The 11742-nt window shown below is 44.4% G+C and overlaps 1 protein-coding gene across 1 annotated transcript in view; it reads left to right on the top strand.

Annotated features, from left to right (window-relative positions):
• The first annotated feature begins 9025 nt into the window (after positions 1-9025).
• GALNT1 (polypeptide N-acetylgalactosaminyltransferase 1) overlaps positions 9026-11742 on the top strand; it is a 124463-nt gene continuing 121746 nt past the window's right edge. The window contains exon 1 of the mRNA XM_088019747.1: positions 9026-9106. The gene's annotated coding sequence lies outside the window, so the exon portion shown is untranslated. The remainder of the gene's footprint in view (positions 9107-11742) is intronic.

Below are 11742 nucleotides of genomic sequence, written 5' to 3'. Positions count from 1 at the left end.
TTCAGTGCACTAAGTTAAAGATAAAACTCTTAAAAGCTTCCTGAGAGCAAAAACAACTCATTTGCAGAGAAGGGAATCATTGGCTTTCAGATTCTCCAGCCTTAGGCTGGAATACAATGGAACAATGCCTTCAAAATGTGAACAGAAAGTGGCTTGGAACATAGAATTCTAAACCTAGCCAATTTATCAGTCTGCAAATCAGCCTGAACGAACTCAATATTTACCTTCCTTTCTGGGAAAAAAAAATCACTTGAGTATATGCTCTAAGGAAATGAAAATAGAAATAGAAAAAGATGAAGATATGGAATCCAAGAAATAAAGGCCACAACTCAGCATAGCAATAAAAAGAATCCTTAGGCTGTTGGCTGGGCAGCAGGTATAAAAGCAACTGGTTCAAAGTAAAATACATAGAAGACTTGCAGATGAATGTATTTGATAAGAAAATGGGTTTGCTTCAACAAATAATATGACTTAAGAGTTGTATGAACTTAGTGAAAGAGTGAAGGTGATTGTTTCCTGTCAACGAGAAAAGACTAAGGCAAACAGAAACTCGCTGAAAAATGAAAACCTCTACAACAAAATCATGGCCTCTATAAAACAAATCACATGTAGCATGATTCTGAATAGCATATAGAGTTTAAAGAGTGATAAACCATTCAATCTTGGTATTGGAAATATTCATTTTGGACCTATACATATTTAGGAAAAGACTTTCATTTCTTTTTTTAAAAATTACTATTATTATTATTTATTATTGTCATTATTATTATTATTATTTTAAGTAGGCTTGTAGAGCCCAACGTGTGGCTTAAACTTATGACCCTGAGATCAAGACCCAAGTTGAGATCAAGAGTCAGATGCCCAAACAACTGAGCTACTCAGGCAACCCCATTTCCTTCTTTACAAGTCCAGCTACATTTCTTGATTCTGCAGAAAATAACATCTACATCGATTAGAGTATTTTAAGTGTTCCTTACTGGATTTTAGCTTTTTTGACTTAGCTTGTATACAACACATAGAAGACTTAATTATAATTCCAAAACGGAAGGGAAATGTTATGAAACTTCACAATGTATGAGTTATGAGATAGAAGGGGAAGAGAGGGTATGAAGGGGTATGAAAGTGTAAGGGTGTACATATCCTCATTTTTTATAATGAGGACTTGAAGATACTAGCTAAATTTGAATACTTTAGGCACTATCCAAAGTTGAATGAGAAAGTATTTTCTCTCTATAAAGTTATAAAGTAGAACTACTCATAATACAACTAACAAAATTTTGAGAAAAGGAGGGAATCAGAGGTAGTGTGAATGAGCTCAGTTCCTTATCTTTTTGCTTAAAATTATTTATTTATTTATTTATTTGACAGAGAGAGAGATTGAGAGAGCACAAGTAGGCAGAGAGGCAGGCAGAGGGAGAGGGAGAAACAGGCTCCCCACCGAGGAAGGAGCCTGATGCAGGACCTGATCCCAGGACCCTGGGAACATGACCTGAGCCAAAGGCAGATACTTAACCTACTGAGCCACCCACCATCACAATTCCTTATTGTTGCTAAGTGGGAATCAATAGAAACTTGTGTGGGATAGATTGGATCATTGTTCCCAACTTTCTGCTCCCTCTTTGTAATAGATTATACATCCATACTCTTTGTCCATATGATTTTGTTGTGCCTTCTGGTGGGGCATAAATAGTGTCATCCCTACTCCATTGACTCTGGCCTTAGCCATATGAATGATTTTGAACAAAGAAATGTGTTTTGGTTGCTTCTCTTTAACTATGGCCCTTTGCCATGGAAAGAGCATACCCCAAGTGATAGACACTCCTTTAGCCCAAGTCCCCAAATTAGAAGACACATAGAGTCAAGCCTTGCCAAGTCCAACATAGTGGCAGCCAATGGTTTGTGAGCTTGCAATAAGTGTTTGTTATAAGCCACAATTTGGGGATTGTTTGTATGACAGCAAAAACTAACAAACACAGTCTGAAGTTGATAAATCAAGAATTGGAATTATAAGTATACTATTTAGAGTTAGGAGAGTTATTCATCAGGAGAGGTAGGGATGGCAACCACCAAACAAATTAAAGGTAGTTACCTCTGGAAAAGCTGTTGGGGGAGAGATTATAAGTTTTTGCTTCATATCTTCCTGTCCTATTTGAATTTTGTATCCTATGTATGTATTACTTCTTTATTCAAAATGTGCAAAGTACAGTGCAAACCATCCAGGAGGTGATAGGAGCTTTAAACACATAAAACATTATAGCAACAATGGGATGAGGCAGCTTATTTGTGTTGGGGGAAAAATGCTACAGATAATGAAGTTATATGAATTCAGAAAAAAGAAAAAATCAATCTAATCGAAGAAGTTGTAGAAGGTAGGGAAAATTGCACTGGAGCAGCATCCTTAGGGATTAAATAGGTGGAGGAAAGTAGGCAAGGAAGCAAATAGCAAAAGGAATGTGAGGAGGAGGGAACAGGGAGGTAGGTGGTGTGACTGGAGCAGAGGCTTATGGGTGAACTGTGGGCAAGAGGGCTGGGACAGGTGGAAATGGAACCAGACTGTGCAGGGCCTGGAATCCCTGGCTGATGTGTGTAGCCAGAGAATGGAAGAGGCCAAGAAAATGTATTTTATAAATCTCTAAAACTCAGTCTTGACTGGAAAAATTCTGCAGTCTTCTCCCCAACCCCGTGCTATTTAACATGTTTTCTTTCTTTGATTCTTCCTAAATGCGATCTAACCATACCATGAATTCCTATGCATTCATAGTTAAAATTGTATCATCTTACTCCATAGCACCTCTTTGAGCCCCAAACCCAACATGTCTTCCATTTCTCTTCATTTCAGGTTCGTGTCATTTGATTTGTTTTTAAGTAATGACTGCCCAAATCTGCCAACTAAGACTTGCTTCTTTTGTCCTTGATGATTTTTGTCCCCAACTTAGGTTTTCCTTCTATCCTGACTCCTGCTTTTCTTAAAAATTTAAAAAATTTATATTTTTTAAATATAACTTAAATATAAATAAATATAACTTCTAACTCTTTTTAAAGTTTATTTATTTATTTATATTATTTTATTTATTTAAGTAATCTCTACACCCAACGTGGGGCTCGAACTATGACCCGGAGATCAAGAGTCACATGCTCTTCCAACCCAACCAGCCAGGCACCCCTGACTCTCTTATCTTCAGTTTCTTAGGTTCATTTTCATTTTCACCTTCTTAGTTCCTTTTTTGCCATCATTGGTCATATGTCCAAATGGTGTCTCCTGAGCCATATCGGGGCAAGGCTGATTCCACCTGTAGTGCCTCGGGCTCTCGCTGTCTCAACTTTTTCAGTCCTCCACACTTACTGACCTCAGACTCCACTGAGCCCCTGATCTACCAGTTCCCAGCATTTCTCCCATTTCTTTCCATATAGTAAACATTGTCTCCCATAGAAATGTCCCTAGTATATCTGTGGAATTCCCAGTAAACCTGCAGTAAATCTTCCCTTTCCTCTCTGACTCAAGAAAGCCTATTGGAACGCAAGAAACTGGGGGTGACATTTTTATAGGAATAATCTGCAATCCGCTCTAATTTATGTTTTAAAGCTTTATTTTCAACTTCTGATTCCAGAAAAAGATGGAATAGTGAACGGAGTTCATTTCCCACTAAGAACAGCTAAAAGCCCTGGACATTGTATATAAAACGAACATGAGAAGACTATGAAAGGTAGGGAGAAGAAAACCATTTACTACAGTCCCTGGGATCTGAGGGTTGACAGGGCAGTGCGCTCTCTGAATTTTCTTTTGTTTTATAGACCCAGGTCTGAGTGCTGCAGAAGCTGGGAACAGGGAAACACCATGGGAACAGACTTTTAAAAACAACAACAACAACAAAAAACAAAATACAAAACAAAACCCAAGAAATGCCTGCTCTTGCTAACTAAAGAACCAGGGAAGGGGCGACCTAGAAAACTTTTACACAGCAACTACCCAATTCCAGCCAACCTCTGCAGAAAAAAATGCAACCTCACCCCATCCCAGTCAGCAAAGGCTGAATAGAGAGCCTGCACCTTCCCCCTTCACCCAGTTGCAACAAGGCACCCCTAGTGACTCCCAGTCCCCTGGCTGGGGTGGCAGCAGAGAAGACCAACTGCGGAGCCAGGACTTCCATCCTGGCCCAGTTGACAGAGTGATTAGCACAAAACAAAACAAAATGACCCGCGTACATGCAAGGGCATTATGCTGAGTGAAAAAAAAAAAAAAAAAAAGCCAGTCTCCAAAGGCCACATCCTGTATGATTCCGTTTATATAACATTCTTGAAATGACAAAAGTATAGAAATGGAGAACAGAGTTTGCCAGGGGTCAGAGAGACTGGGCTGGGGAGGGTTGGGTGTGACTATGAGGGGGTAGCCTGAGGAAGATCTTTATGATGGAATAGTCCTGTATCTTGATTCTGATAGTTGTTACAGTGATAAAATGTGATAAAAGTGATAAAATGGCACAGATCTATACACACCCATTGTTAATGTCAATTTCCTGGTTTTGATTTTATGCTATGTAGTTCTTTTTATGTTATAGATGTAACCAAAGGGAGATGCCTGGCTGGCTCAGTCGGTGGAGCATACCACCCTTGATCTCAGGGTAGAGAGTTGGAGCCCCAGGTTGGGAGTAGAGCTTACTTAAAAAAAAAAAAAAAAAAAAAAAAAAAGATGTAACCAAAGGGGATAAATGGACAAAAGGTACAAAGGACCTCTCTGTACAATTTTTACAACTTCCTATGAATCTATAATTATTTCAAAATAAAAAGTTTAAAGAAAGTGTTACCCTCCAATTTTCATACTTCCGATAGTCGTTAATGTTACAATCCAAATTTTCAAAGCTCTCTGCCTTCTGGGGACAATGTTGGAATTGATTGCATTTTCTGCTCCTTTGGAAGCTGGATGTGGCATGGGGTTTGATTTGGTCATTGAAATGCATGCATAAAAGAGACACTTGGGGAGGAAAGTGTAGAGACGGTTCAAAATCCAGCACGTGTAGAGAGGAGAAGGGGCACCCACGTTCCTGAGGCTTCAAGCCCAAGAAGACAGCCAGGTCTTTGGTGGGAAAAGCAAAACAAGGAGTGAAAAATCATAAAATGATAGCGTTTACACATTCTGCGTAATTACCACCTACTTCATGTCATTTGACTCCTGTGTGGGCTTGTGTTTGCCTATCCCCCTTTCAATGTCACCTTCTGTTCTTCCCCATCCTGTCAGGATGTTTGACACACAATTCTGTGTAACAGATCCCCTCCCTCCTCCTCCCGCCCACCACGTGGGTTCAATTATTCTTGGGCAGTTTACCCTGCTTTAGGCAATCTCCCACATCTCCCCATTACAATGAATCCATGGAGGTGCTATTCTCCCTCTTTCTAGCTAATTTGGAACAAACAACTAGTCCTCATTCACAAGTTAAAAGAATATTAGCATTATTCAAATAATAGGTCTGGTAGAAACAAGGCACTGAATTAATCATTCACTCAAGGGAGCAGCGCCCCTGGTGCTCCTCTCAGGGGCTTTGGTGAGAAAAAGTCAGGGCAGGTAGACTAGTTCATGTAGGTTAGTCCACTTTATGTCTCCACTAATCTTCTAAAGGTTAATTTCTTCCATGGTAGAATCATAGAACTCATGAAAAACCCATAAAATCATGAAAAAATCCTAAATCATACCATTATCTGGCCCAAAGCTAGTGCTCCCCCCGAAAGCAAAACATCACAGCCAGAAGAAGCCGGTGCGTCCAGGCACAGGACTGATGGGGAAACAAGAATAAAACTGAGAAAGATTATGTCAATGTCCTAAATTTGGATTCCCAGTCTGAGTCTTTACACCCCTCTCCTTGTTGTAAGATACCCAGTTCTTTCTTTCCCTCAAGGATGTTTACGCTTTTCTACCTCATTTCCAATTCTAGTGGGTAAAGTGAAGACACATTTTTAATGAATAAGAGTGGGTAGATTGAGGATGTGGAAGGGTTATTGTGCTTGGTTATACAACCAGTTGCAAAAAGTGCATTTTATTACATTTTATAGTGCAAACAGCATACAATTCTCCATTTGCTTTAAAAGTCTTTTTATTGTGAAGAGCTTGTACAAGTAGATAAGGTACTATGGTCCTGGGCTACTTTGTGGCACACAGATTTTTTTCACCTATGTTTTATTGAGATAACATTTATATATCATAAAATTCATTAGTTTCAAAAGCACAATTCAATGATTTTTAGTAAATCTAGAGTTGTGCAGCCATTACCACAATCTGATTTTAGAACATTTCCATCACTCCAAAATGATCCCTTGTTCCCTTTTGCATTGACTTCCCATCCCCACTCCTAGACCTGGGCAACCAGTAAACTGCATAGATTTGTCTTTTCTAGATGTTTCACATAAGTGGAATCATACAATAGGTGCTCTTTTGCATCTGCCTTCACTTAGCTTAATGTTTTTGAGTTTCCTATATATTGTATCTTTTTAAATACCATTTCTTAAAGATTTTATTTGAGAGAGAGAGAGCACAAGTGGAGGAGGAGGGGCATAGGGAGAGGGAGCCCTTCAACAGATTTGATCCCAGGCCCCTGGGATCATGACCTGAGCCAAAGGCAGGCACTTAACTGACTGAGCCACCCAGGTTCCCCTATGTTGTATCTTCTATGAATATTTCATTCCATTTTATTGCTGAATAGCATTCCATTGTATGGATATATCATGTTTTGTTTACCCATTCACCTGTTGCTGGACATTTGGATTGTTTCCACTTTTTGGGTGTTATGAGTAATGCTGCTGGTGAATACTTCTGTACAAATTGCCATATGGGCATGTTTTCCAATTTTCTTGGGTACGTACCTAGGAAACGGAATTGTTGGATCATATGGTACTTTTACAAATAACTTTTTAAGAAGCAAACAAACTTTTCCAAAGTGACTGCACCATTTCACATTCCCATCTGCAGTGTTTGAGGGAACTAATTTCTCTTTCTCCTTATCAACACTTGTCATTGTCAGTCCTTTTTACAGCCATTGATGAGGGTGTGAAGAACTTTCTCACTGTGGTTCTGATTTGCCTTTTTCTATAAAGACTATGTTTTGCATCTCTTCATGCTATTGCTGACCATTGAAATATTTTCTTTGGTTAAAATGTCTATTCAACTCTTTTGCCCCTTTTAAATTGGATTATTAGTTTTATTGAGTTGTAAGGGTTCTTTATATATTCTAAATACAAGTCCTTGGGGCGCCTGGGTGGCTCAGTCGTTAAGCGACTGCCTTTGGCTCAGGTCATGGTCCCTGGGATCGAGCCCCGCATCGGGCTCCCTGCTCATCAGGAAGCCTGCTTCTCCCTCTCCCCCTCCCCCTGCTTGTGTTCCCTCTCTCGTTGTGTCTTTCTGTTAAATAAATAAATAAATAAATAAATAAATAAATAAATAAAACCTTTAAAAAATAAAAAATAAATACAAGTCCTTATCAGATACATGATTTGCAAGTCTTTTCCACCTATTTTATTTTTTTGTTACAATATTTTTAAGACATACAAACTTCAAAGTGAAGTTTCCTTTAGGTACCCTTACCAGGCCAACCATGATTCACCTTGTTTCAAAATAATTATAGAAGTACCTTTAAAAAGCAACTTTTAACTTCTATTTTAGAATATTTGGAAAATGTAAATAAGCACAAAACAAGGGAGTTCCAGAGATAATCCTCGGTAACATCTTTTTGCTTACAGCCTTTTGCTTCTTTCTGTGACATATACATCATTTATTTAAAAAAAAAAATGGGACCATTTAAATAATAGTATCAACATTAGGCTCAATCATTCCAGCTCTTGGATGGGAAGCAAGACATAAAGACCTGTGGATGATTTTAAAGTAAAACATTAATTTATTAAAATAACTCTTGGTTATGCCTCGTGTGAGTGATAGAGGACGAGGGTTGGGTCTTCTCTTCAGAGGATGGTGACGGCTGGGTTAATGGAACTAGCGCTGGCGCGCAGTGTTTCCCAAGGAGGTACCGTGGAAGGGCCCCTCTCAGAGCGCGACGGAGAATCTTCCCCAAACAATCCCCATTCCGCAGGCTGCCGGGGCGTTTTTTGTCCCCCAAGGCCTGGCTGCCTCTTCCGGCGGTGCCGGTCGGTGGCCTCGCCTCTCACCGCCCACCCTGGTCCTGGAACTCCTGCATCCCCGCCGCCTGGCGCGGGGCTCAGAAGGGCCGCACGAAGGTGCCGCCGACAGTCCTCCAGCTCCAAGTGCTCTTCGGCCCCACCCGGGGCCGGAGCAGACCTTGCGCTCCGCCCGGGGTCGATCCAGAACCTCCTCGGCGAGGTGAGGGCACCTTCATTTCCTCCCACCCCGTGATCTGCTCGACGTGAAACGGCCCGAATTTTATTTTACTTGCTGCGGTAGCCTCTTTGTCCGGACACAGGTTTAGGTGGAGGCCACCGGCCGGGACGGCACGGCCGAGCCGGTCACAGACGGAGCTTCTCGCCCGGGGACAAGGCCGGCGGCGCGGCCCAGAGCCCCCCGCTGCGGGAGCGCGGCGCCTCTGCTCCCCGCCTCCCCGCGGGTCAGGGAGGCAGTGGTGGAGGCGCCGAGACGCCGGAACCCCTCCCCCCCCACGGCCCCGAGGGAAGCGCCGCGGCCCCGAGGTGGGCTCGCCGCAGGGGCGGGGGACGGCGCATCCGGGTGAGCGCGCGGCGCCCCCGCCTCCCCCGCGCAGCCGCACGGGCCGCCACCGCTGCCGCCGCTGAGCACGCCGCGCTCTGCAAGCACTGCGCCCGAGCGGCCTGCGCGGGCGGCCTTGCGGCCCCGGCCCGCCACGTAAGGCGGCCCCGAGCGAGCGCCAGCGGCGGCGGCATGCGGGGCGGCCCGGAGTAGCGTGCCGAGCCTGCGAGGCCCGGCGCGGAGGCGGGGGCGGGCGCGGCGGAGGCGGGGCCCGCGCCGGGCCCGCCCGCCCGCCGGGGGAGCCGCCGGCAGTGGCCGAGGAGGCGGCGCGGCGGACGGCGGCCCGAGAGTAGCGCCCGCGCTGCGGCCCGCGGGACCGCGCCGCGACCGCCCGGGCCGGCCCCGAGGAGCGCCCGCCGCCGCCGCCGCCGCCGCCGCGTGCGGACCGAGGTGAGTGTCCGCCCGCGCCCGGGCCGTCCCGGAGCCCGGGCCGCTAGCGCGGGGCCGGGGGGAGGAGGAGGAGGCCCGGCCGCGTCCGCGTCCGCATCTCCCGTCCTTTGTGGCCGGCGCTGCCGGGGCCGGGGCGCGGGCGCGCTCGGCACGGGGTCCGAGTCGGGGACTCCGGGGCTGCCGGACACGCGGCGCCTCTGGTTGGCAACTGCGGCGAGCAGCGAGTTTCCGTCCTAGTTTGTCATTGAGTTAGAACCGTTTTTCTTTAGAAGACGGAAGTTTGTTTTATTGACCAGAAATACAGCTAAATATGGCTCCTGGGTCCGGCCCGGCCGTGTGGTACTTGGAGCGGTGGTGCCAGGCTGACCCTCACCCGGCCGGCGCGACGGGGGAGGGGAGGACACGCGGGCGGCCCGGGGCGGGGGCTTCCCGGAGCACTGCCCGCGCTGGGGACCCGGCCCTGGTTTAGCAAAGATCTGTGGATGGGAAGTAGCGGGCTTTAGGTAATGTGGCAGTTCTTCCTGGAAGAATGAATGAATGAAATGTTATTTACTCATCCACAGTCAACACAGTGCCCATTTAAAGATTTGCCAGGAATCGTGATGATGTGCATTGTCATTGCCTGATCACCCTGGCTAAGTGAGGGTCCTCCCTCCTCCAAACTTATGACCTTGGCCTCATTCTCAAAGCCACTGAGCTAACCAGCCCTTCAACCAAAAGCGCTTGGCATTTTCTGGCAAGTATGGGCAATAGGCAAAGTAGTCTTTGGGATTGTGAACTGTTTCTGGAGGGCAGAGAATCTTACCTTAATCATACCTTTTGCTTCATACATTAATTTACAATAGTAACTGTCAGAAACCCTGAGGAGGGGTGTGTGTGGGGGCAGGGGGTCTTGTCCTCATTTCACAGAGGAAGAAGTTGAGGCCTTAAGAAGTTGTAACTTTACAGGTCACAAGCTAAGCAGCAGAGCTGGGATTCAACCTAGGCTTTATTAATTCGGTACTCTTCATCTTATCTTTGTCTAGACCTGGGTTGTCCATTGTGGTAGCCACTAACCACATGTGGCTATGAAAGTTAATTTAATCATTTGGCTCCTCAGTTGCACTAGCCTATGTCAAGTGTTAAGTAGCCAGATGTGGCTGGTGACTACTATTGAACAGTGCTTATCAGGACCTTGCATCCATTTATTTATTACGAAAATAAGTATTGAGTGCTATCTGTGAGGCATAGTTTAAGTCTTGTGTGTACTGTGGTGAATGAGAGACACAGAATGTCCTCGCCTTTTTGGAGCTTGCTTTTTACATGATAGTTTGCGTGATGTTTCCATGGTACTCGAGAGCCTTGCTAATTCAAAGTGCGGTCTGTGAACCAGCAGCAGCATCCCTGTCTTCTGGAAGTTTGGAAGAAGTGCAAAATCTCAGGTCCCAAACCACATCAACTGAATGAGTACCTGTTAAAGTGATTTATCAGATCAGGGTGATAGCTTACAGATCTATCTCAGGTGATTTGTTCACATTGAAGGCCTTAATCAGAACACCAGTGATACACAGGTTGAATAGTTGTCAGGATGGATTGTTTGGTAGGGCTTTTATTTTATTTTTTTAAAGATTTTATTGTTTGAGAGAGAGAGAACGAGCGCCTGCGAGCATGAGTGGGGTGAGGGGCAGAGGGAGAAGCAGACTCCCCGCTGAGCAGGGAGCCCGATATGGGGCTCGATCCCAACACCCTGGGATCAGGACCTGAGGCAAAGGCAGACGCTTAACTGACTGAGCCACCCAGGAGCCCCTTCCCTTGGTAGGGCTTTTAAGAAGAGGTTCTAAAACTCTTGGGAACACTCACCATTTATGCAAATATTTATTAAATGCCTGGCTTCTCCAATAGAATATAAGCTTTATGAGAGCAGAGATTGTGTCTTCTTTTTCTAGCCATGTATCCCCAAAGATTTCACAGTGCCTGGTAAGAAGTAGGCACTCAGTAAATGCTTGCTGAGTATATGAAAGAACTTGCTAGGAAGCCAGAACTGGTTGTTAAACTCAAGCAATTGCAGTCAAGTTAGTTCTCATGGCATCAGGTAAGAGCATGGGACCAGAGTCAAACACGAAGCTCTTTGTGGCTTTTCAACTCCAAGCTCCAACTGCTGTGGCCTGAGTTTCACTCTTGGCTCACTTGCACGTGCCCTGTCTCTTTCTCTTTTTTAATAAGATAATATTAACATATTTAAATCTCAATCATATGTTAATCCCGTATATATATGTGTGTGTGTATACACACACATTGTATGTAAATGTATTTTTTAAGCCAAATTCCAGACTTTATTTGGATTTCACCAGTTTTTCCATTAATACTCTCTTTATGTTCCAGAATCCAGTCCAAGGTACCACATTGCATTTAGTAGTTATGTCTCCTTAGTCTTTGGTCTGTGGCAGTTTCTTTCTTGTTTTTCATAACTTCGGTTGTGTTGAGGAGTACTGTCCTGGCTCTCTGATGGGCAGCTTTCTGTAGACCAGACAGGATCATCCAGTTCTGGGAAAAGGCTGTCATATTCAGGAAAATAAGGCTGTGAAAGGAATAACTCTTCCTGCCCTTGTTTGTTTATGTAATATATACATCTATTATGCTTATGTAACAACATACAA

The sequence above is a fragment of the Eumetopias jubatus genome, unplaced genomic scaffold, assembly GCF_037043125.1.
Source record: "Eumetopias jubatus isolate StellerSeaLion01/CBP00866 unplaced genomic scaffold, mEumJub1_p1.0 scaffold_16, whole genome shotgun sequence".
In the NCBI taxonomy this organism is placed as follows: domain Eukaryota; kingdom Metazoa; phylum Chordata; class Mammalia; order Carnivora; family Otariidae; genus Eumetopias; species Eumetopias jubatus.
This window is presented reverse-complemented; position numbering and strand designations above follow the sequence as displayed.